At 44.2% G+C, this 24,869-nt stretch overlaps 1 protein-coding gene across 20 annotated transcripts in view; it reads right to left on the reverse strand.

The window, feature by feature from the left end:
- EPB41L3 (erythrocyte membrane protein band 4.1 like 3) overlaps window positions 1-24,869 on the reverse strand; it is a 143,191-nt gene that overhangs the window by 85,987 nt on the left and 32,335 nt on the right. For 4 of the 20 annotated variants that reach the window (XM_042030985.1, XM_042031023.1, XM_042031003.1 and 1 more), the window contains exon 1: window positions 11,193-11,290. The exons of 8 other annotated variants lie outside the window; for them this stretch is intronic. The gene's annotated coding sequence lies outside the window, so the exon portion shown is untranslated. Of the gene's footprint in view, window positions 1-8,804; window positions 8,902-10,328; window positions 10,432-11,192; window positions 11,293-24,869 lie in introns of those variants that run through there. 8 more of the 20 variants (XM_042030835.1, XM_042030800.1, XM_042030711.1 and 5 more) reach the window with 4 other exon arrangements.

Genomic DNA, 24,869 nt, shown 5'->3' on the forward strand with positions numbered 1-24,869 from the left:
TCTCATCCTTGTCCCCACTGCTACCTCCCACCTTTTGATTTCCAAAGCAGCGGAGGACCCTGGGCATGCCCACTGATAAGAAATGCCACAGTCTGCAAGGAAGGTGACAGAAACAAAGCTGAGGGCTTTATCTGCACCTGGAAAGCGCAGTGTGTTCTCTACTTGTAGCTCTGACAGGGAGGACTAAGGAGTCTGAGAAGCTTCTTACTTGAAACTGAATGCAAACTTTACTTATTGCCAGTCATTACGTCATTTGCCAGTGGTAGGACCTGATGGAATGGCCTGTAGTTGTGTCAGGGGAGGTAATTTAGGTTTGATATTAGAAAAGGGCTCACCCAGAGGGTGGTTGGGCACTGGAACAGGCTCACCAGGGAAGTGGTCACAGCACTAAGCCTGGCAGAGTTCAAGGAGTGTTTGGACAATACTCTCAGGCACATGGCGTGATTATTGAGGTGTCCTGTGCAGGGCCAGGAGTTGGACTTGATGATCCTTGAAAGTCCCTTCCAGTCCAGCTTATTCGGTGAGTCAGTGAAATACTCCAAGCTCACACTAAGTTTTCAAGGAATTGCCTTCTTCTAATGGAATGCATTTGTCATCAGGCCTTGTCACTGCAGTTCTGGAAGATACCATGCATTTTGCAGAACTGTTATCTTAAGCAATGTTATATATTACCCTTACATCCTAATTTTGTACCTCCCTAGTATTAATGATCAATAGTTTCCTCATTGCGTAGCTAACCAGAGTTGAGAAAGAAATAAAGTCCTAAAAATTTCCACAGAGTTAATTAAAATGGGGTTTCCATACATCACAGGTTCAGAATAGCGGGTTAAGAGTGGGCTATCCAAGGTCTTAAAACGAAGACTAAATGCCACCAGAAAGCAGGATTCCTTGCCTGGAAATGTAAGGATGTTGGGCTTAAACACGAGATTTTGAAAAACCAAATGGGAGGAGGAAAAGGTCTTTTAATCCCCTCATTGAATGTCCCACACTTTTCCATAGTATAGTCAGTGCTCTCCTTTTCTTTAGTCCACACTCTTTAGTCAGAGTGAATTCTGCTCAGCCCACATCTCCAGTATGTTTTTAAGTAGGAAATAATTCCATTCATTATGCAAACTCTTATTCAGACTCTTGTTAATATTTGTGCTATCCCTTCTGAATTTGTGGACAGTTTCTTTCAAGCTCAGCAGCCAACATTTAATTAAGAAATACTTAACAACTAGTGTTTTTTAAACAACGTCACGTTTGCAGAAATAATTGCATATCACATCTACTTTACAAAATCAAAATAAAGCCAGTGGAAACTAGATACAAAACACATGCCTTCAGCTATGCTAGTTTTGTTTAGAGAATGAACAATGTATTTCCTTGGCTGAGACCTTGATCTGTTCGCCAAATCCAGTCCTGCAAAGCTTTTTCTTCTTACAACAACATTCCAGGAGCAGAGGACACTATCAAGGAAGCACACTCACAGTTCTGTAGGTTAGGAACAATGATAACCTTGGTGTGCCTTAAAAGAAAGGTAGCAAAGCATGTTCAGTGAAGTACATAATGCAGTATGTAATTAACGTATCTGTTTTATCCCTTTAGAACTGCTTGGAAGCCAGAGAGCGACGGGTATCTTCTTATGCAATCAGAAAATTTATAACATGATGCTTTGTTGCCGCATCTTCTGGCGCATGCCAGCACTTTTTTACTTAGGAAAAAAAAAGCACAGCAAGATTTCTTCCAAACCTGTGGAGGTATCAAACACTTGTATCGATTTCCACAGACTGGCTAAAAGAAGGAGGCATAACTACACTGATGGTGTTCTTTAAAGCAATATCACAGGATCAGAAGGTCATGGGGGGCATCTTTTTTTCATACCAGCTATTTTGCTTTCATATAGAAGAAACACTGGCTAGACATAGAAAGGGGTGCTTCAGATGATGGAAGATGCAGGACACAGCGAAACAGGAAAATAAATTGCAATAACCAAACCTACTGGGGTGAGGCAAGGTGATTCAGGACAACAAGGGATGGGGAAACTACAGTGATCATGTCTGCACAGCAGGTAGATAAAAACAAAATTGGAGCTGAAGAGCAAGGGAGTCCAAAGCCAGGTAAAGAGTTTGTTTCAACACAGACATTCCTGTTACAGAAGCTGCTGGAATCCTGGTCAGTGTAACCATCTTGCCTCCATGGGTAGCCCCACAACCATGCAGTTTGCCCTACACTGGCAAGAGACATTTTATGTCTGTTCGTACAGCACAGCAATGGGAAGTTGGTCAAAAATTTAAAAGAAGTTACTTTTTTTATTCTTCAGGTCTGCATCCTTAATTCAATCACTGTCCCCTAGGGCTGAGAAAATGAGTGGCTTTACTGCCCTGCATTATCATGTTGACAGAGAAGCTACACAGAAAAATATTCATAGTTTATATATGATGCAAGTGTAAGAAAAACAGTTTTGGGTTCACACAATGAAGAATAAGTCAAGAAATCTAAGTCACAGAAGTAGCAGATGAGGACAGAACACTTTCAAACCTTAAGTGTGAAATTCTATGTGGTTGGGCTTCACGAGAACTGCGGTGAACGGGAACCAGATCAGAAATAACAACCTTAACACCAACACTTAGAGAGTAAAGTCGGCTGTTCAAGTAAGTTTAGTTTAGTTTAGCTTTCAAGTAATTTAGTTACATCAGCATTTCACCATCACAGTAATTGTGTGGCATATTTAATTATGTGCAAATAAAAGTCGGTACACTGTTTATGCAGACAGAAAGCCTGGCTGAATATATTTAAATATATTGATGAACAAGGTGGGGTGCTGTCTTTTCTCCCTATCTTGGAAAACCAGTGAGGGCAGAAGCACTGTCTGCTGGCTCTGCTTCTCCAACCCAGGTGTGAAGGGATTCCCAAGATCAGGATAAAGTGAGACAAATCAGCTATTCTCTGTTTCTTGAGAGTGTCATTAAATAGGGTGGCATGAGAAGCAGCTGTGGGTGGTGGTTACTTTTAAAATTTTTTTCCAAAATATCTACTATAGCCCATAAATAGATTATTATAATCCACAAATATGAGTAGTGGCACTGAGGGCAGGACTGAACACAGAAAGCAAACTAGTGTCAATACCAGATCTAAACTGGAACAGAGCCTGCCCCCAACCTCTGTTTGCTGCACTTAGCACACTGCCCCTGCAAGTAACTGAAGAAACCCCAACAGTGTGCTGGCACAGTATTAAAGGATCCTCCTAATTGCCATGCCTCAAATTCCAGCTCTACGTCTGCTAAGAGAAAGTCTACAAAACTCTTTAATAAATCATAGAAATCAGAGATGAAAATTAGGTCATGTCACCCATGCCTCCTATCTGCACCGTGAGTTTGTTACCCATACAGCACTGCTGAGTGCTCTGTCTCGACAACTCCTAAATGATTCAAGTGCTGAGGTTTCTCCCAATTCCCCAGGCAGGCTGGTACACAGCTCAGTGAACGTCACCACCCACAGGCTTTTCACTGACCAGCCTCATCCCCTCCGTACCAATTTTGCCTCTGTCCCATTTTGTTCTGTTTCTATTTATATCTTCCTCCAACTCCCCCCAAATCTGCTCCTGATGCTACCTCAACCACTATCCGGCAAAAATTGTTGCTCAGGAAACGTTCTTCTGCCTCTCCTGTAATACTGCTGTAGTGTGCTGCTATTTTTAGGAGAAAAAAGGAGGTGGTAAGGGAATGAAAGGCTGCCAGCTCCAGCTGTACAAGAATAATGCTTCAGTACAGTGGAAACTACATTACAGTGTTTCTCTTTAAGCACATATAATTGACCAAAACCTTAGTCTTCTGGAATGATCTAAATGGGAAAGACAGAAGAAATGGAAAAGACAAATTCCAAGGTTAAAAAAACCCCTTGTCCTCTCACTTCACCTTTCAACCCTACAGCTGTACTCCTCCTTCCAGGGCTGCTCTTGAGATTTTACAGCACTTGCCTAGTGAGACACGGTGAGATGGTTAAAGTAGCCACATACTGCCATTATTCTAGAAGAGTTTGGATGGGAAGGGACCTTAAAACTCATCTAGTTCCAAAATCCCTGCCATGGACAGGGACACCTTCCACCAGACCAGGCTGCTTAGAGCCCCATCCAACCTGGCCTTGAACACCTGGCCTTTGACAATGCTTTCAGGCACATGTGTTCTGCACAGGGCCAGGAGCTGGACTTTATGATTTTTGATGGGCCCCTTCCAACTCAGTGTATTCTACGATTCTACGACTTTCAGGAATGGGGCATCCACAACTTCTCTGGACAACCTGGCTATCCCCACCTTGTCCTATCAAGTCTCTCAGTCTCTTCTGTAAGCCCCCTTTAACTGACATGTCCCACTGCGGTCTCCCCAGAGCCTTCTCTTGTCCAGGCTGAACAATTCCAACTCTCTCAGCCTGTCTTCACAGGTGCTCCAGCCCTCTGATCACATTTGTGGCCCTCCTCTGTACCTGCTCCAACAGGTCTACACCTTTCCTGTGCTGGGGACCCACATCTGGAAGCAATATTTCAGGCGAGGTCTCATGAGAGCGGAGTAAAGAGAACCACATCCCTCAGCCTGCTGGTCACACTGCTTTTGATGGAGCCCAAGGATGCTGTTGGCTTTCTGGGCTGTGAGCATGCCTTGCTGAGTCATGTTGAGCTTCTCTTCCACAAACACCCCCAAGTCTTTCTCCTCAGAGCTTCTCTCAATCCATCTCACAGCCTGTATTTGAGCTTGGGATTTTCCTGACCTATGTGCAGGACCTCGACCTTGTTGAGGTTCACATGGGCCCACCTCTCAAGCCTGTCAAGGTCCCCCTGAATGCCATCCCTTCCTTCCAGCATGTCAGCCACACCGAACCGCTTGGTGGTGTCAGCAAACTGTGCGATTGTTACAAAATGATCAATTAAGAAACCTGCTTACAAGAAGCCACTGTGCCTTGGGCCAGCCCCGCAGGTGCAAGTGAGACCTGTGTTTTACACCTGCTTCAAGACAAAGTGACATGCTGACCTCCAAAAAGGCAGCTGCCCATCATTCCCCAACCTCCCATGGCAGTGCCGATGCCAGATGCCCCATACAAAGGGCTCTGTGATAGTCCCTGGACTATCAAGACCATCTGGCCAGACTAAAAGACCCTGCTTTCCTGAGCACACAGTTTTATACATCACCCACTGTCTTTACCTTTATCTTTACCTTTGCCTCCAATTTACTGATATGCAAACTAGGAACAAACTAGAGGTACCAGATTTCTTGCTACAAATAATTCTCCCAGGCAAGCAGTGATGTTTCTGTTTGTATACATGCATATGTCCATGTATGGACTCCAGTGCATCTGTGGGGCACCTTCAGCTATCACACCGTGCTGGGAGCAGAGGGGCTAAGCTCTGTCTGCCCCAAGAGTTGCTCTGCAACATCAGTAATTTAATTGAAAGAAAACAGCGATAAATACAGTGCACCTGGTGAAGCAATCATTTCCAAGGTCCTTAGAAAGATTACAGCTTCCTGACCTAAGCTATGACTTGGTTGGGTCAGATTTTGATACTTCCCTCTAAAGCAAACTGAGCCTTGCTTCACAGCCAGGCTTACCGATTTCTGTGGGAAGACAGGCAGATTAAGATACTCCCCAATGTGAGTCAGGGTGCAAGAACAGGTCTCTCAGTTAGTATAAACATATGTTTCCTAGGTCTGGAAGAGGTGGGTTGTTTTCTTCTTTCTTCTTCTGTTCTTCACAGCCTGTTTACATTTGCTGGCTTATTAAACACGATTTTATTTGCAGCCAGTATGTCCTAGGAAACTGGAGGTGTTACACATAATTGCCCTCAGATTCATAAGGACTGAACAAGTTAACCTCCACCACCAGGGAGTCCTGCTGCTCCATTGTTACCAGCAGTGTCAGCTTTCCTGGCTGCCATGAGCGGTGTCACCTCCTGCCACCAGGGAAAGGGGCTGCAGGTGCACCCCAGATCATGGTTGTCTCCCAGGATTTACCTCCTCCAGGGAGGTTGAGAGTACTTTGACTGAGCCACTGCAAGGGATGAAGCTCTGAGGGTGAGGAATATGAAGGAATAATCCCAAATGAGGAGGAGGAGAAGCAGGGCAGGTACTTGGCCACTTTCTTGGGCGATGGGAAGAATGGACAGTGCCAGAGGATCCGGTTCCAGCAGGGATTCCACCAAGGAGCCCAAAGGAAGGGGCACCCAGCCAGTGAGTGCAGCCAGGGAAAGGGGACATGCAGGGGGAGTGATAGGCAAGAGCCTGACTGGAAGAACAGGACACAACTACAGAGCAGAACAAACCCACAGGCATAAGTGGGCAGCTTGCCCTAGTCTGACAGGGGCGAGGGACAGGTGTTTTCCCTACCTCTCTCCCATGAACATCCCACCATTCATCAGCAGGGTTCCGAACAAAAGCCCACCAGGGTCAGCTGTTGCCACCTCGAATTATTCCCTCACTTGCTACTTGCAGCCCATCTGGGAAACCCAAACCCTGTTTTAGGAAAAAGGCCGCAGTAAAAGCCAGGGAATGGGCACATGCGACACCTTGGTAGTCACCATTTTAACATAGCCCAAAACTAAAATCATCAACCATTCTCTATGGCATACAGGAGCTTTCTTCTCCCAAGTCTCACCTAACACAGCAATGCCGTGACTGCTTCCTCCTGTCCCATTCGTCAATAAACATCTGTTTCATACAAATACATGCACATGAGCAGGTATCCAAAACTGTATCCTGCTTTTTTCTCTTCACATTCCCTTCCCCTTCCTGAAAATACTTTTTTATATTCACATATGCTTTCCATTTATTCTAGCCCTTTATCCCCGACACATGTTCCGAGTCCCCAGTTTCTACATTCTTCTTTAACCCCCTAAACTGAAAGACTTTTCTCAGTGGGATCAAACACCTGGTGGGTGATCCTCATGCAGATTTCAGTACTTCTTTTGTTTCTCAGCTTGCCACCAGATCAGTTTTGATAAGATAATGAAGCCACTGAAAAGGATTCTCTGTCTGTGGCACACAAAGTATTTCCAAGATCTAAAAAAGAAAGGGTAAAAATTGAAGAGGTCTATGTACAAAAGCTCACCCCCTCCAGTTTTTTTTTAATTTCTGTGTACTTTTTAAATCTTCAACTAAGTAATACCCTTTCATGTACTGCATCCCATAGGATACAAATAGATTCACGGTTTTATAGATTATAATTTCCTTTTTGCTTTTATCCACTTTATTCAAGAACAGCCATCTCTGCTGATACAAAGGCCAAGTAAATTTAAAGATTTCATTTTCCTCCAGAGACAAAAAGCTGACAATTACTCAAATTGCATTATATAAATTACTCAGGAAAGGTGCAGGACATACTGATTTTGCTGTCTATACAGCGCACTGTCTCAGATTAACTCAGTTGTCCCAAATACTGACCCATTTCTGCTTCTCCAGAGGTGCTCAGTCCTCAGCAATCCTCCCAAGCTTCGTCTGCACTGATGGTGATGGTGACAAGAATTGAGAATGGCAGGGGAGGGAGCAAAGGGTCTGTAGGTTTTCTCTTACCGAAGCCAAGAAAAGCGCTTATGCTCCTCTTCTCCACTACCTGGGCTGTGCACTTTAAGAAATGGAGCTCTTCCCAAAGAAAACAAGCCTTTCTCTTTGGGTGTTTCTAGCCAGCTATTGAGAGAGTAAGCGTTATGTGTCCACATACTCATTTAGACTTGGACCATTCTCCAGCCATTATAAATGGCTAACAGTGGAGATTGAAAATGTAGAGAAACACTCTATAAAAGCTAGCTAATCTATGATTCTCGCAGTGGTTCACCTCTTTTGAAGACTTCCTTTATGCTGCTGACTCAAACTGCTTAGTGATGCTTATTTAAGTCTAGTTCTGGATAACATTCTTATACTCTACAACTTTTGTACCAAATAAAAACAATCCATCATGATTCTCCAGAATAAACACTTTCTCAGCCTAATTTTCAACTTAGTTGACAGCAATCATATTTTTCAGTTATATGCATGCATTTATACTCACTTGATTAGAGAGAAATTTCGTTCGAACAAAACACTTTGAACATTCAAACACTGCAGTCATAAAATATTTCCAGTAAAAATGTGATAAATAGGATGCTAAACCACAAATCCTAGGGCCATGCCATACACATCAAAAAAACCACAGTCCTGCACACCCACAACAGCCCTCCCTGCATGGACCAACCCTTCATTTCCAAAGCCCAACATATATTGAACATGCACTGAACACACACAGATTCTCACCCGAGGATGTATTTTGATGTGACAAAGTCACACAGTTTCACACTTCTGTGTTGAAAATGCCGTAGCACAAGAAATAAAGCTGATGCTTCATCTCATGAGAGACAAGAAGTCTTTTATAACCACTTATAAATGGTTTGACGTTTTCCCTCAGACAACAAGCAGTCATTTACTGGTATATGAGATTTCCATGAAACAAGTCTGAATGTCACCCACCGTGAATAACACATTTAACACATTTCAAGAACTTTCTGTTAACTCAAGATCATGCCTGAAATACAAAGAAGTGACATTTTACATATTTTAAGAAAACAACTATGCATAACCCCCATGGAACTCACAACCATGCATCAAACAACAAATATAACAAACATAGGTACGACCACGTTGCTGTGGGACAAATCTACTATCACCTACCCCTCCCCGGATTTCAAAGAAAAATCCCTGAATAGCAATTCTTTCTCATCAAAGACTAAATATTCAGCAGGTTTCCACTACAGACAAGAACAAATTTCATCCTGATTAAATGAAAAATTACATAAGTTGCAGCTTCACCTTCACTTGCTCCTTCCCAGAAGAGAGAACAAAACCCCAACCCAAACCAGCCCTCTCCAGTTTTGGTGCAGCTCTCCAGCAGTCAGACACAGCCCTACCCAGTGAGGAGCCGCCAAGGCTGAGGCGCAGGGGGAGGCTGGGGATGGGTGCCACACCCTGTGCCCCCCCTCCCCCGCTGCTCCTCCCCAAGGCTAAACCTGCCCACCGCAGCAGCGGGGCTCCCATGGGATGACCTCCTGATGCGCATCCGACCAGCTCCTCGTCATACAGGGCAGCCTTTCGGGAGAAAAGGCCATCAGCTGCACCATTAACGGAGGGATGCGACTGCAGGCAATTAGTGTGGGGAGATGCCGGGGCTGTCCTGGTCTGATTAAATAGAACCAGTGTATTTTAAATCTTTCCCGATGTGTTTCGTGTTCTCTGCTGCAGCAAGCAGGTCTGCAGCATGCCAGCAGCTCAAGGAGCCTTCCTGTTCATGCAGTGCTGTAAGGAATAAACTTCCAGCAGCTCTCACCCCAATGCGGTGCTCTCAGGCTCTCTTCTCCTCCCCTGATTGCCATGCAGATCTCATCCTCACACTAGAGCTGAAACTTTCCAACCCAAGGAGACCAGCATAGCAGTATTTGCCTATACCCGACTATGCATGTACACACTCAGAGGTGCAGCAAGACCAGTGAATTTAACAACATCAGTGATGCAGCATGATGATCTTGACCTTTTAATACTCTATGAAAGGACTCTTCTCCATAGATTTAGAGAAAAAGCATACATTCAGTCACATCTGACCTTTACTGGTCAAAGCCTTATGAAGCTTGCTTATAATTCTTATTTTTTATGAGATTTAGTTATAGTTGCTTTCTTTATACAAACCTTTTTACAAAGCTTTCTATGGACAGAGACAATTGCTGACAACTGCTAAAAGTAAAACAAGAAGGTATCCCTCAGCTCACCAGGCTGTAAAAGGACGGATGCACATGGGACACACCTAACCCAGAGTTTTTTGGTTTTTGTTTTTTTTTTTTTTTTTGGGCAAGTGGGCCTCTGACTTGCAATCACGTTGACAGGAAAGACCTCAAACGTTGTAAGTAGTTTCCCTTCAACTTCGAAGCAATGTGCATGTTCAGCGGAGGAAATATTTTCCATCTCTGCCTCAAACAGGAGCACACGCTGCAGAACTGTGGTGAGAGTAACAACTGCCTTGACCCAGCACCTTTCTCTTCCAGCACAGCCCCAAGAGAAATTAAATCAAGACAGCGCAAGGCCAGACAGGGATGCTTTGCTATTGCGATCACCATAGGAGTGAGAGTTTTTAAGCTTCTCGGTATATGTGATGAAGTTTCGCCTTTGAATGAAAAATGGGGCAACCGAAAAAGACAAAAAATCCTATTCCGCCCACCCGCCCCGGTCCCTCTCTGGCAGCCCAAGGGCGAGGGACCGCACCCAGGATGCGGGCGCACCGACGGACCCGCTCAGCCCGCACGCTGGTCGCACCCACGGCTTCTCTGTTCCCCTTTGCCCACAGACCTGGCCGACACTTCCACGCCGCGCTCCGCGGGGCCAGGAGTGGGGATGGGGGAGAGTGAGGGGTTCCAGCGTCCGGGCCGCGCTCCCGAGCACCTGGGAGCCCGCGCCGGGTCAGGCAGGCAGGGACGCGCGATCCCTCCAGCGCGGGGCGGAGCGGAGCGGAGCGGGGCAGCCCGCCCCGCTGGGGCCCCTCGCTGCCGGCCAGGAGGGGGCCGGCGCGGTGCTGCCACTGCAGCGGTCCGGGGCTGCGATGTGCTCCGTGCATAACCACACCCACCGCATTGCAGAAGCCACGGCCCGGGGCGGGGGGGTAGGGGGTAACCCCCCCCATCGCGAGTAGCGCAGCCCCGGCCGGGCCCCTGCACCGCCCAGGTGCTGTGTCCCCCAGGTGAGCGGGACACCGGGCAGTGGGGGTGGCACGGCCCTAGGGGGGCTCGGGGTGCGCCCTACCACGCCACACGCCTCCCCCGCCCCCCTCCGCCGCCTACAGAAGTTTCCCACAGAAATGCGCATCGTCCTAAAAAAATTAAAATTGCAGTCCCCCTCCCACCCTCCGCCCCCCGGCAGAGCTGCGGCGGGAGCAGCCGAGCCTGTGTGCATGTGTGTGTGTCCCCGCAGAGCCCCCGCCGCCCTCCCCGCTCTGCGGGGGACACCGCTCGCTGCCTGCCCCGGCCCCCCCGGGCAGCTTGGCCGCACGCACACGCCGCCCCCCCTACTTAAAAATGGCTCCTAAGAATGATGTAAATATATATACACACATATTTATATATATGTGTCTATATATACACGCACATATATATAAATAAACACGTATATATTACAAAAGGGGGGAGATGCAATCTGCCCCCGCCCCCCCGGGCATACCCTCAGCTCCCCGCTGCGGGAGGGCACCGCAGGCAGCGGGGCCGGAGCGGCGCGGAGGTTCCTCGGCGGCGGCGCGGAGCGGCGGCGGGCGCGGGGCTGCTCCCGGCGCGGCGGCGGCCACGCGTCAGCAGAGGCAGCGCAGCCCGGCTCTGCCCAGAGCGAGCCTCCGCCGCTCCCCAGCAAATCAGGGCTGCCGAGGCTGCTCCGGAGAGAGGGAGGGAAAAAGGAAAGGGGGGAAAAAAAAAAAAAAAAAAAAAAAAAAAAGGGAAAAAAAATAAAAAGCGCACGCCGGGGCGGGCGGCAAAAGCTGGATGCCGGCAGGTTTGCGGAGGCAGCCCTCCCGCCTGCCTTCCTCCCTGGGCCACCGAGGGCTGCTCCCCGGGCACGGTAGGAAGCCCCTCTCCACCTCCGCCCAGCACAGGGATCCCCACCTGTGTCCGGAGGGATCCGGCCGTTTTTTGGCTCAGTTAAATGAATCCATCTATTTAAAGAGTCGAGTTTAGCTGCTGCAGTTGCAGGCAAACCCCCGCGATGGAGAAGCTCCCCGTCAACTTAAAAGCAGCAAGCTGAGAGCTGGCAAGGTCTGGCTTTGCATTACACGTGGGGGTTTTGATGGGGGGGAGAGAAGGTACCAGCCTTTTCAAATTTAGTTTTCACTGACAAACTACATGTTCTTAAAATACAAACCATATTTCCCTCAACAACATTGCGAAAACATGAAAAAAAAAAAAAAAAAAGGTCCTGTCACACATCAGCTCCTGGTCCAAAAGGAATAATGTAAAACCGAAGATAATTTTCAAGTTTGCACTCCAGTACAGACCACAACATGCCACATGTCAGAAAGCATCAAAAATTTGTAGTGCATACAAAAGCAGTTTGGGAGGGGATTAATCCTACTTACACCATTCCAATGTGGTAAATACATAGCTTCTCTTAGAGCACAAAACTGACTTCTCCACTCTACACACATAGGAGTGGCTATTGGGTTTGAGACTGCTGCATCACTGTGCTCAGAGGCACTGCTCATTTGCTTCTCTGGAGGACCAGAAGCAGCTGAACTTGCTCTTTTCCAGAGGAGGAATTGACCACAGGAAGGGCAGTGATGGCTTGGCTGCAGAAGAGTGACAGATCAACACGGTCTCATGCTGCACCTTCAACCCTAGTACAGCGAAGTGGATAAATGAGGCTTATACTCTCTTTAGATAGGGCATTTTGAGAACTCCCAAAACTTACGAGATCCAAATTATACTCAGGGCTCTGATATGAATCAAGGGGGGAGGGAGGGGCAGGGAATAGCTCCTTTAATTAGCAGCATCTCTGGGGGATTTAAAAAGAGAAAGAGGTTTTGACAGTAGGCAGCAGCATACCATTTCTCAGATCTGCAAAACTGTGCTGTTCTGTATTTCATGTGGCATCGTAGCCAGACACACACCGCCCTCTTCACCTGCTATGCAAGAGTGCCGTTTAGCAGAACTGGCACACCGTAATGTGCCTGAGAAGGAAAGAGAGTTCAAAAGGAAAATGCATGCCATCAGCTAAGAGAGGGCATACCTTTGGTCACGCAGTTGAAATAACAAGACTTGTATACTCTTTTCCACCAGGAGCTCTGGAAGCCATCACAAATCACAAGGGAATGGACTTGACAGCTAAGACACACATTAGAGTTAACAAGGTTTGATTTGAAAAAAAACAAAACAAGAGGAAAGTAAGGAAAGGACTGAGTTGCTCTCAATCACATTGAGTCGCAAAAGCAAGCTAGGAGACTTAAGAAATATTTGTGAAAAAACAAGCAAGAATTTACCAGCTCGACCTTTGGCAGCTCTTGCACTGCCCATTACAGAGGAAGGTGTTGACATCACTTTTAAGCAGACACATCACAGAAGTATTAGTGCTCTCCAGCCACCCATGCCGTCCTTGAGCAGTACTGCAGGCAGATTTGCCCCACAGTTACACTATTCTCTGTGATCCCTTTTGTGGATATTCTGCATACATAATGACATCTTTCATCTGAGGATCTAGAAGGCTTCCAGCTCATTGATTTAACCTCAAAGCATTAAGTGGTATTAACAGGCTGCTCCTACAAACAGGAAATCTTCACAACAGATTAAAGGGACTGGTACCTTTGGGCTACCAATGTGAGCCTAAGTTTCAGAGCTCTCACCACTCACAGGTTTTGGGTTTTTTTTTTTCATTTTCAAATGTTAATTTCTAGTTTCAAAGTGGGTTAGTGCCCAACTTGTCATGACTTTTGTCAGAAGGAAGTTCCAAGGAAGTTTAGGTTTCCATGAATCAGCAGTTTTTAATATTATTTATTTTTTGAAAAAAAAAAGTTGTTTCAGTAATTTATAGCAAGCCTGAATCCATACTCTTCTTATACAGGTGTGAAATGTGAATAATCTCCCTACACTTTACTGGAATTAACTCAGTGTCCATTTACACAAAAGGAAGACATTGGATGATAAGTCCAGGTAGCAGGAGACTGATCTCCTGCCTTGCTATGGGACAATAATTTTACTTATACTATTTTCATTTGTTTCTGGAGGTGGTGCTTCAGACATAGATGTCAGAAGCTAATGGTTCCATTTGAATTCCATTCATTTCAACTCCCAACACATCAGGCTTGGTGCAGCCCAAGGCAGTCCCTTCTCACCTCCACATAAGGCCCTGCTGGCAACAAGTCATGCAGCCCCCGCTACCTGTCATGGAGGAGTTTTTAACTCCTACATTTTGCTTATTTAAAACCAGCACCAGCTTGGGTGGGATGCAGGATGCCAAACACTGGCAGTCACCCTGAATGCACAGCCTTTGAACCCTCTGCACCCAGCTGCACATGAGCTGCCTGTGTGTCACTACCCACACACCATCTCCTCTCCACTTCAGTGTCTGCAGAAAACCTCTCCCAGCCTGCTCCTGCTACCCCATCCCCTTTCCTCTTTGCATATCCAGTTTGGCCCATTCTCCCCCTCCATCCATTAGCACCATACCTCTTTGGCCAGGGACCTCCCAACCACCTATTCCTCCTCAACCCTTATGAGAGGCATTTCTTCACCTTCCCTCCAAAGTACTTTCCTTCCCCTTGTACCACATACCTTCCCTGTATTTTCTCCATTTTCTGTATTGATTTGGCAGGACCCAGCTGTGTGAGCAAGAGTCAGAGTCACTCAGGAGAATGACACATAGCTGGGGAAGGGGGTAAACTAGGTGGAAAGCTCTGCCTTCCATTCTCTTCTCTATCCATCCACCCCTTTTGCTGTTCCAGTTTCTCCCCTTTGGTGAACACACGCAACTTGCTTGGGAAAGCCTTTCAAAGGGGGAAAACCCTTCAAAGGGAGGAAGAAAAAGCGAGGGAAGAATAATAGCAAACAACCTCTGACATGAAGCAGGTAAATTAGAGGAGGGAAAGCAGAAGGTGTCAACACACACACACACCTCCACACACACACCCCTTCCCCATGGGGTTCCAGTCAGAGGAAAACAGTCATAAAGAAAACAGGCCTGTGCAAAGCATTTGGCCACTACAAGTACTTTTTTTATAGGGGAGAGGAATGGGGAGACACATGGTCTCTGCCAGGAAAAGATGAATAGGCAACCCTGGAAGAACAGGGACAAGGATTATTGCCCAGCTCTGGGAACCGATGCCTAAAACATTCTTGTGATTCCGTAATTGATTGGACATGGCATTCAAAATAGCACATAACAGAAAACCAAGACACAAAAATGCTATCAAACTCAGCAAAAGGCTCTCTCAAGTCCAGCCAACGATGAATTAGCTGGGCACAGCACTTTGAAAAATGGCAAGTACTATAAAAGTACTAGCATTAGTACAGCATTATTAAGAAGATACTTCTTAGCAGACAGGAGCTTGGCACTATCTGTCTAGACGGGCAGATGGGTTTGGAGTCAAACTGACTTTTTTTTCTTTTTTTTTTTTTTTATTATTACCGCATCCACTTCCATTTATTAAAAGCAAACCATTCTGTCCATGACTCATGCAGCTTAACTTTCTGCATGGCAATGAAACAAAATTCTCATAATTAAGAATGATCACTGTGAACAGATGAAGGTAAGATTTAGAAATCAAACCAAATACTCTATTTCTGTCTTCACTCACTACAAACATAATGCCCACTAATTGGCCAATATTACCATTGCCTTCAAATATGTAAGTAGTAAACCTTTAGGTGAGATATCCTTTAGGAGAACTCAGTGACACAGCAGGTCAGCTTCATTTTTGACACTGGTCTACTGACCTCAGTGTAGAGATTTATTTGGTCTGTTGTCTGAAGTAACTCTCACTCTGCCAGTCACTGCCAAATCCACTCCATTTTAAGACTACTGAAGGAACAATGAGTAAATTTGTCCCCAGTGCTTTGCTACTGAGATCCTGCCTATAGAAGATTTACTGCAATTAATTCAGCGCTGCCCTTTGCCACTTTCATATCTGTGGCTACTTTCTGACTGAGAGCATTAACTGGATTATCAAGGATTACCTCCTGCTGCAGTTCTCCAGCCCCCATTATGAGCCAAGGTAGCTACGTTTTATGGATACATGATGCTTTGGGATGTAACTGAGGCCATGTCCAAAAGATACAAGAGTTAGCTTTCAGAGAAAATAATAAACTGAAGCTTTTCATCTCAGTTAAGGTTTTAATTTTTGATTTATTTTGTTTATTCATAGTCATTAATAAGGTTTAATGGTACTCTGATTTAATATACACTGACTACAGGAAACCGACAATGCAATATGCAGTTAGTACTAATTCATTTTCATTTCAGTAAGGTTCCTGAACAGCCTAACAATAAGGGAGGCAAGGACAACTCTCATTTTCTATTAGCAGCTCTAGGACCACAAGCTTCCCAGATGGCAACCATCTCTATGGAGGTCAACACTGACTATTCTCCTTTACTGGAGAATTTTATTCTTTTCCATACTATTAAACCCAGGCTTGCATTTCAGTTATAAAACTATTTTTAGCTCTTCTATGTCTTTTCATCTAATTTAGAGAAGGATTAAAGGTGCAGTTTACCTTAAGCATAAGCTAGAGTCTCACTGAGTCAAAGAAGAATCAATGCCCATATTTATGGACTACTATCAGAAATAGAAATGCCATGCTGAATCATAACTGCCTTCTACAAATCCCATTTTAAGATGCCTTTTCCTCATGACACATCTAATAAAATGACTCTCAGTGGCCAGGTTAATAGGCATAGTCCCCAACTGCTTTTATATCATTTGTCTTCGTTAGCTGCAAGATTTACCAGGGAGGAAAGGCACTTTAATGAGGGTTTGCATAGCACCCAACACAGTTCAAATCTCATCTTAATGAAGGTTAATACCAATTAAGGGAAGCAGTAGTAGGTTCTTGTTTAAAGTACAATGAATGTTTATGCTTATTGTCCTACTAAAATGGTATTGGGAAAAGGTAAGAAGGCCTGCTCAAAACGGAACACATTTATCCTTTATCTGTATTGTCTTATATGCTGAGATGTCCCAGGTTGCTTTCTTCAATGGTTGAAGGATTACTTTAGGCTCAAGGCTTCCTTACAATTAAAAAATTTCTGACCTGGCATGTCTAAACAAGAATTTTAGGTTTACTGACTATCTTTCCTGTCAAACTATCCCTCTCCATTTTTATTCTCTCAGAGTGACAGAAGAGTAGAAAAACGCAGATTGGACAACAATAAGTAAACTCACAGAAAGGGGAAGGGTTGGTGTTTTTAGTCTATCAAATATACTTCTTGAAGAAAACAAGAAAGCAAAACCCCAACTTATGCACTGTAATTTCTCTGTCTCTAGTTAGAAAAGCGCACAGTTGTTCCCAGCACGCTGTCTCATCTTGCTCTTACATCTTTCCTTGCACAAAACTTTACAGCAGAAGTGGCTGCTCTTCACAAAACAAGGACCTGGGGCTGTGCCTGATGGCTCCGAGCCCACCAAGCCAGATGTCACCCTTGTTCCTCGCAGCCTGTCCCTGGCCCAGTTTGCCACATTCTCCCAGTCAGTTAGACATCTGCAATACCAACAGGAGAAAAGCCTCCATCAATCTCACAATTTCCCAGCTGCTCCTTCCCACCTCCATCCTGCTCCTGCCCCTTTCACTACGTCACTACAAATATTTATTAAGGCCGTGGGAAGAAGCAGGAAAACCCTTTCAAGTTAGAACCGAAAATGAAGGAGAGACAATAAATGTGATTGAGTCCTTGCTACAATTCCTGTGAGATCTCATCAATACGAGACTGAGGAGTGGGTGGTGTGGTGTGACATGAGCAGTGAGAATGACAGCAATATCACACCACTGCCTCCCTTGGGGGCTATGCCAGCTTTTGATGGTGATGTTGGGCATCAGCCTTTATTTATGTGAGCAACTGGTCAAAATTATACTGCTAACCTTCAGCCCCCACCTGAGCGGGGCTCACAGGGACTGGTCCACCTCCAGCAAACAGCCTCTGCACACAGCCAGGAGCTCCTCCACCTGACGTTTATAGCTGCTCAGACGCTTTCAAAATGCATTAAAACATGATCTGATTCAGATTACAGTTTAAGTCTCACATTCACTTCATGGGACACTGCCAGTAAAAACGAAGGTAGTGAAGAGACATTCATGCCTTCCTTCTGCTTCAACAGCTTACTCCCCCTGCAACTCGCTCTCACTATCAGCACTCACAGGGAAAAATCAGAGGTTACTTACCAATCCAGGTTTTCTGTGTTTTTCCCTTGGCAAATATAGTGGCATACCTTAAAGTCAGATGCCTTGTGTGCACCCAGCAAATTGAATATCAGGATAAAAAGCAGCAGAGGTTCACACTTAACTGTTTTCTTTCTAACTGAAATGCATCTGATTGCTAACTGGACACAGACCTGCAAAACAGCTCTGGGATATCTGCCTTGGGATCTCTGAAGGGTAAATCCTCTTAATAACATGAAAATAACACTGTTACAGTTGGGGGGTGGGGGAAGGCAACACCAAAACAAACCATCATCTTCAACTCACAGCTTTAAACTAAACAAATTTCACTCACCCAAATGACAAATGGTATGTATCTGTCCCCTAGGCACTGAAAAACACCCAAGAAAGGCATCTCAGCCTCTCACTTTTTGAAAAGCTTTTTACACTTTCCAAATAATGAGTATCATGAACAGCCTCTCACAGTGCAAATGTTTAATTTATCACACATCTCTTGAAACAATTTTAGGACTGGGTTTACTCGGTCACCACCAGGCGCTGCTCCCAGTCAGCCTGTGTGCAAACATCTGTCCAGCTGCTCCCACAGAAACGCATGCATGACCCAAAGTTGCCAAGCAACATCCTCAATGCCTTAAGCATCAGGCCAGCTCTCCTGCTTTAAAAAAGTAACTCAGAAAAATAGGCTGATAGGAATGCACAAGGTTACATAAGGATCCTGCATTTAGAAGAAGAGATGCTCTGCTGCTTTCCCAGAAAATGTTTGGGTGCACAATTTGTTCTCTGTAGAAATTTGTTTCTCCATAGAAAAATAAATGCAGTAAATCCTGTCATCACCTCCAAAAAAAAAGAAAGGAAATAATTTGTGTGCTGAAGTTTCTAAGGTTGAAACCAAAATCTAAACAAATATTCAGGTTGAAAAATCTATTTCCTGGGCAAAAACACAGAAAGCACAGACTATCTTTCCATTCCTTACCAAAATCCATGAAAAAGCAAACATCTGTTCAGTGTACCTGGGGGCTGACACAGCACCGCTGGTGACAGTTAAAGTCAAGCACGTCAGTGGTTTCAAATATATAATTAAAATAATGTATTTACAAAGAGCCTGTGAAGCAGAGAGATCCAGACTACACTCTCCTCCACATTTGACTCATTCTGCTCAAACTTCAGTCAAATTGTTTCCAAGGCCCCCTTTAACACACCAATCAGAGCAGCCAAGCACCCCTGCTTTTCAGGGTTTTAATGTAGCGCCTCTCTCAAAACAAAGTAACAAACAGAAAAAGTGGGACTGGAATCTCTGTTGCAAGATAAAATCATGTTAATAGCATCAGGGCTTACAAACAGGTCTGGTCCTCAGTTTCCCAGCTTGCCTGCTCTACTCTGATGAGACCATGGTGATGGATTGCATCACTCTACACTTTGGTATCTTGACCCATCTGCTTAGGACAAATTTGCAATTGCCATTGCACCTGTTAACATGCAACATGAACAACCCTTTCTCAACCAAAGTAACTGGATCTTGCTGACGCTTGAGGTACCAGACAAGGGCAGTAAGGCTGGAAAAGGAGTATTTTCAGCTTAAGACATTGTTTTCTCCTGACAAGACACACAAGGTAAGAAATAATGAAACGTAGAAATATTTTCTCAAAGGAAAAACACAGTGGCATTGATACAAAGCATTATGTTTGCACAATAGGCAGAGCAGAGTTGTTGCCTTTGCAAGAAAATTCTATAATTTAATTAGTTTGAAATAAAATGTCCCAAACCCCTCCAATTCTGACTTTTTTATTGAGTCCATTCCTGGAGTTTTGGGCCATTTTACTGCTATGTTTACAGCAGCTAATCTATAGTCTAAGAGTTATTTTTGGCAGAAGAAAGAAGTTACAAAGAAACACAAGCAAGCCAGATAAATGAACTCATAAAACAGCTTTCAGAGGGTTCAGATGACTTCAATGAGTTGCTCTCCTATCTTCCTTCCACATTTTGGGGAGAAAAATTGGAAAGATGAAAATGAAGTATGGGCAAGGTTGTATTCATAAGGTTTTATTACTGCTCCTTGTCGTCTACACTCCATCCTTACCCCACCGAGCTCAGCACTCTGAATGCCCCTCTGGATATTTCTGCAAGGCAGGCAGGAGCATATGCCCTGGCTGTGTGCATGCTGACAGGCAGCACTGCTCATGCTGATCGTCTATCTCAACATATGCTGCGATTAATCAAACAGGATACCTGCCTGCTAGGGCCACACAGGGCCGAGCTCACGCCAAAACAGAACACGTCCCTTAGAGAGAGGCAAGCATTGCCTCTCGAGACTATCCATCCTAGACCACCATGGCTACACCACCACCACTCTGTGTTTCTCATGCCACTGCACAGCATGGATTTGAATGCTTAGCATTAAAGATGCTGTAGCAGTGTCTTGTGGCGCAGAGGCTCCATGTCTTTCCCTGCGCCAGCCACCGTCTGCTTTGCATTAGGCACTATGAAGTCTTGCTTTATTTTCCTTTGTGCGGGATTCTGCCACTCTTTGAAGGAACCTGAAAGTGATTATACAGATGAATGATGAAACATGAGCTCGTGTTCTCATGTTCCACTCAAGCAAAAAGGCAGGAGATAGAGTGACTTATTCTTGCAGAACTCAGCCTTGAGTATCCACCACAATTGTGACTCATTTCTTGGGGTGCAAGACTGTCAAACCCCTTCAGAGAGCAAGATCATTTTTGTGTAGTACTCTGAAATGGTCTTCAAAAAGAAAGTGCTCTCATGTCATCAGTAAATTCCTCACTGGCAGGTTTTCAGTTTGTTTTCCTTTCCCCTACTTTTAATGAGCAGCAAATAATAATGATAATAATAACAATAATAATAATTTTAAACCCTAACTTTTAATGAATGATTCTTGGAATAACACGACAAAAGGTCTAGCCTTTGAGAGAAATAAATTTTCTATACTCCACAATGCCCATGCAATCAAATACTCTGTCGTATGTCCACTATGATGATTAAAGTAAGGACTTCTGAAGCTAAACTCCCCAATGATGAATTTGCAAAGTAAAGCAAAGCAGAATTTTGTTTTTCTGTAATTGACTGTGATCTTGAAATGCGCATGAATCATATGGTCTCTTGAGAAGGCTGCATCATCAATGTGGGTATTTTACTCACCCTCTTCAAAGCCTCTCTAAAGCTAAAATTACGTCTCTATTATTTAGCAATTTTATTTAGGCTAATCAAATAAAATTTTCACGTTTCAACTTCCCAGACATCCCACTATGTGATGTGTCTAAAGTTTGTATAGAATTCATCAGTCAATGAACGTAGCAATGCAACGTTCACCAGGCAATTACAGCATCTGAAAAACTCACCGTAAAACAGCAGTTACAATGCATTATGTACATGCAAACTGAGCTATTATGATGAGATAATGTAGCATGTTACATCTTACTTTCTTATCTTTGAAGTCCTTAATACCTCAGCTTCTGTACCAGGAGTACAGCAACTGCTCTTAACCACTTCTTGTTACCTCTTTTAGTGCCTGAAATCTATAAAACACTTGCATTGTGTAAGGAAAAGTTCAGTTATTTTTGCTTACTTACAAAAAAAAAAGAAAGTGGTGAAAAAGAAAGACATTTTTGAAATGTCTACAGCAGTGTAAGACAAGTGTAAGATAAGGAATATTTTGGGAACAATTTATTTAACCCACAGAAAGCAGTTATAGCTATACTCAGGCATTCACAAATATTTGAGAGCTTTACATATGGGGAACAACTGTGCACAAAGATGTCACATTTGAAGCGGAGTGAGAGACAGAAACAACAGCTACTTGCAACCATGCAGCCAACGCTGAACTTGCACCAGCCCAGGGAGCCCCTCCACCTTCCAGAGACCTGTAGTGGGAACTCATCTCCGCAACCACCGCGCTCAAGAGCAACGGGGCTGGATAGGTGAGCAACACAGCTGGTGTCCTGGGTCCCTGAGCAAATACACACCTGAGCATGACTCCAGAGGATGCCAGCATCACATCGTAGGAAGACTACATTTTAAGCACTGGGATGTGATCAACCTGGTTTGTTATGAAGGACCAACAATGCATCTGACCTGAGACATCTAGGTTCTGTGGAATAGATGAGATGAAAATACTAACAAGTGGAACAGACTAAAACCAGCCTGAAATTTTTACCAGAGAAAGCATTTTGAAAGCATTGCAATGTAGCAGTAATGTAATTTTCAACTGTATTGTATATTTCTTTCACAAAGTTCCAGTGTTCCTATACTTGTTCCTACACCAGGTTCACTTTATACACATATCTTTGGGAAAATAAATAATACCAGGTCTTTCTGAGAGTTTCATTTCCCTCTTTTTCCTCCCACACAGATCTGTATATCTTTGTTTTGCTTAAGCCTTACTGTTCCAAAGAGCAGTAAAATAACTTGTAGAAAGGAAACTGAGTGCTGTAACAGCTACTCAAATGACAAAATTAAACGTGGAAAGGAGAGGTGGTATGAGTCATGCTGAGTCATGTGACGTTTCTTAAATCACAACAAAAAAAAAATTAAACATTTTTAGTTAATAATAGCATTGTATATCTCAGACTCCTTAGTGGACAGCCAATATTTGGACCTACTCTTATGCAGGCTTCTTATACCTCTATAGACTGTAACTTTCTTTACTTTTTGTAGTCTTCATTGTACTATGATAAAGTTTACTTTCTAGCATAGAAGAAAGTCAAACTAATCAAGGCCAGAAGAACGAGAAAAAAAAAAATCAAGAAATTTTGCACAAGTGGTCATTATTACGCTGAGAATGCATCCACCTGTTCTAACACCTATTATGTTTTCAAGTAAGTGATTTTATGAAGTGCTATCCTCAAGGTATTCTAAGCAATAGAAGGATATTAGGAAAAAATTCTTCACTGAAAAGGTTGACAAACATTCAAACAGGCAGGTGCGGAACAGTGACGCTGCAGAATCCCCATCCCTGTAAGTGTTAAAAAACCACATAGATGTGAGTATAATGGACATGGTTTAGTGGTGGACCTGGCAGAGCTGGGTTATTGGTTGGACTTGATGGTCTTAGAGGTGTTTTACAATCTTAATGATTCTATGATTTTCAAGACCAGAATCAGAGCAAGCACTGTGCTTAAACAAACAGGTTTCAAATCTGATTTGCAAGCTGCACTGACTCTGAGCATGCTGGTGAGAGGAAAGGAGGGGTCAGACAGAAGCAGCCCTGCTTCCTCCATACCATTTCCTAATGCATATTCTGCTCTCTGGCAGCAGCCAATAATTATATCAGATTTCACAAGACTGCTTCTCTGCCTGAGCAGAGTTGGGTTGTTTATAAAACTAAGAATTAAAGCAGCATTATAAACCACACAAATAAGCTGCCTCTCTGCTTGTTTGCAGAGTTACCCATTGGCATGTAGGTTACCCATCGGCAGTACGGACAGGCTTTATCTCAACACATTCTTTTCCAACCAAGCCACTGAGAAACAACAGAGACTTTCTAAACCTCTGTTTGAAAACCTTATCACACACTCAACAAGAGCCTGAAACAGACTATCAGGAGTCCCGTAAGTACAGCACAGGTGGAAAAAAAAAAAAAAACAACTGTGTTGTATCCATACTATCTGCCCCAGTAGCTTTGCATAAGCAAACATGATACTCCTCCCTGCAACAAAGAGGTCTAATCTCAACAGTTCAGTGGGTGAAGTCCTCACCATTGAAAAGGATGGGAAAACTCATCAGTTTAATGATGCAAGGATGTCCCTGCCCTGTGCAGTCTGATATTCCTGGTGGCCAAGTCCAACAAAACCAACAGAAACAGAGTGTCAGAGAGAAACAGTGCATTGTCTGACTGCTCTGTGTTATAAATTAGACAAAGACACTTTTAATAGCTGTACAGTTCTGACTCAATTACTTTGTGTTTTATCCAAGAGTAGCAATGCTGTATTTGTTGGAGAATTTTTTAAAACACCTTTTTTCTAAATAAATGAAAAAAGTACATTCAAGAGAAACAGCTACATTATGCTTAGTAATGATACACACTCATCCCAAAAGAATTCTAGCCTAATATTACAGCCCATTTGATAATTCAATTCAAATTCAGGCAATATTTGAAAATGACACACACGCATTCGCACATAGAAAGACAGCAACTGTGTTTAATATGGACAGTTAGTGCAATTACAAGTAATTTCTCATCCAAGCTATGTGCACAGTTGATTCTGCGTGCATCTCTCAGCATCAGACCCGCTAGACCCCGCCACTCCTCCCGCAGCACACGAAGGTCAGCTGCTTTTAATGCCGGAAATTGAGCGAAACAGCTTTGTTTGTTATTGCATTGGAACTGGTTTTAGTCAGGGCAGCTCACAGCTAAATGGCAGGCAGAACAAGCAAATTCAATTAAAATAGCTCTGAGGCAAAAAGGAGATGAGCGTATTAGGAAAATATAAATGGGAATTTAAATGGGTGCTACAAGAGCACGACCAACCCACATCACAACCCTGTCTTTCCCACTTTCATACCCATGCTTTTCTCTAACAATGAAGAATATTTTTATGTCCGTTGCACAACTATATCTTATCTTGGCATGCAGCAAGCAGACACAGAAGAGCCAGGTTTTCACCAATCCAGACACACCAATCCTTCCCTGCAGAGGAGAACTTTTAAAACACATGGTCTGGAGCATCCCTCTTCCCCAAGCTTATTTTTTGTCCCCCACCACAGAGAGAAGGCACACAGAGCATCCTTTCTGCACAATGTCAGGCTGAGCAGAGGAAGGGCATGAGCTGCCACCAGCCTCTGAGTGAAGAGGAGGGGAAGAGTGGGGCGCAGACCTCACAGCTCCAGGGCTGCTCTGCCAGGAGCTTCAGAAATGAGCCTGAAAGTTATTCAGGCCAGCAGAAACATTGCCACGATTCACAGATTCACCTGAATAGCCAAGAATCCTTTTTTTTAACTCCTTGCTTTAAATCATTGAAAGGCACTGCTCCACATG

This window comes from Corvus kubaryi, unplaced genomic scaffold (genome assembly GCF_017639235.1).
Source record: "Corvus kubaryi isolate FWS band 111438036 unplaced genomic scaffold, C.kubaryi_AGA036_p1.0 132, whole genome shotgun sequence".
Lineage (NCBI taxonomy): Eukaryota > Metazoa > Chordata > Aves > Passeriformes > Corvidae > Corvus > Corvus kubaryi.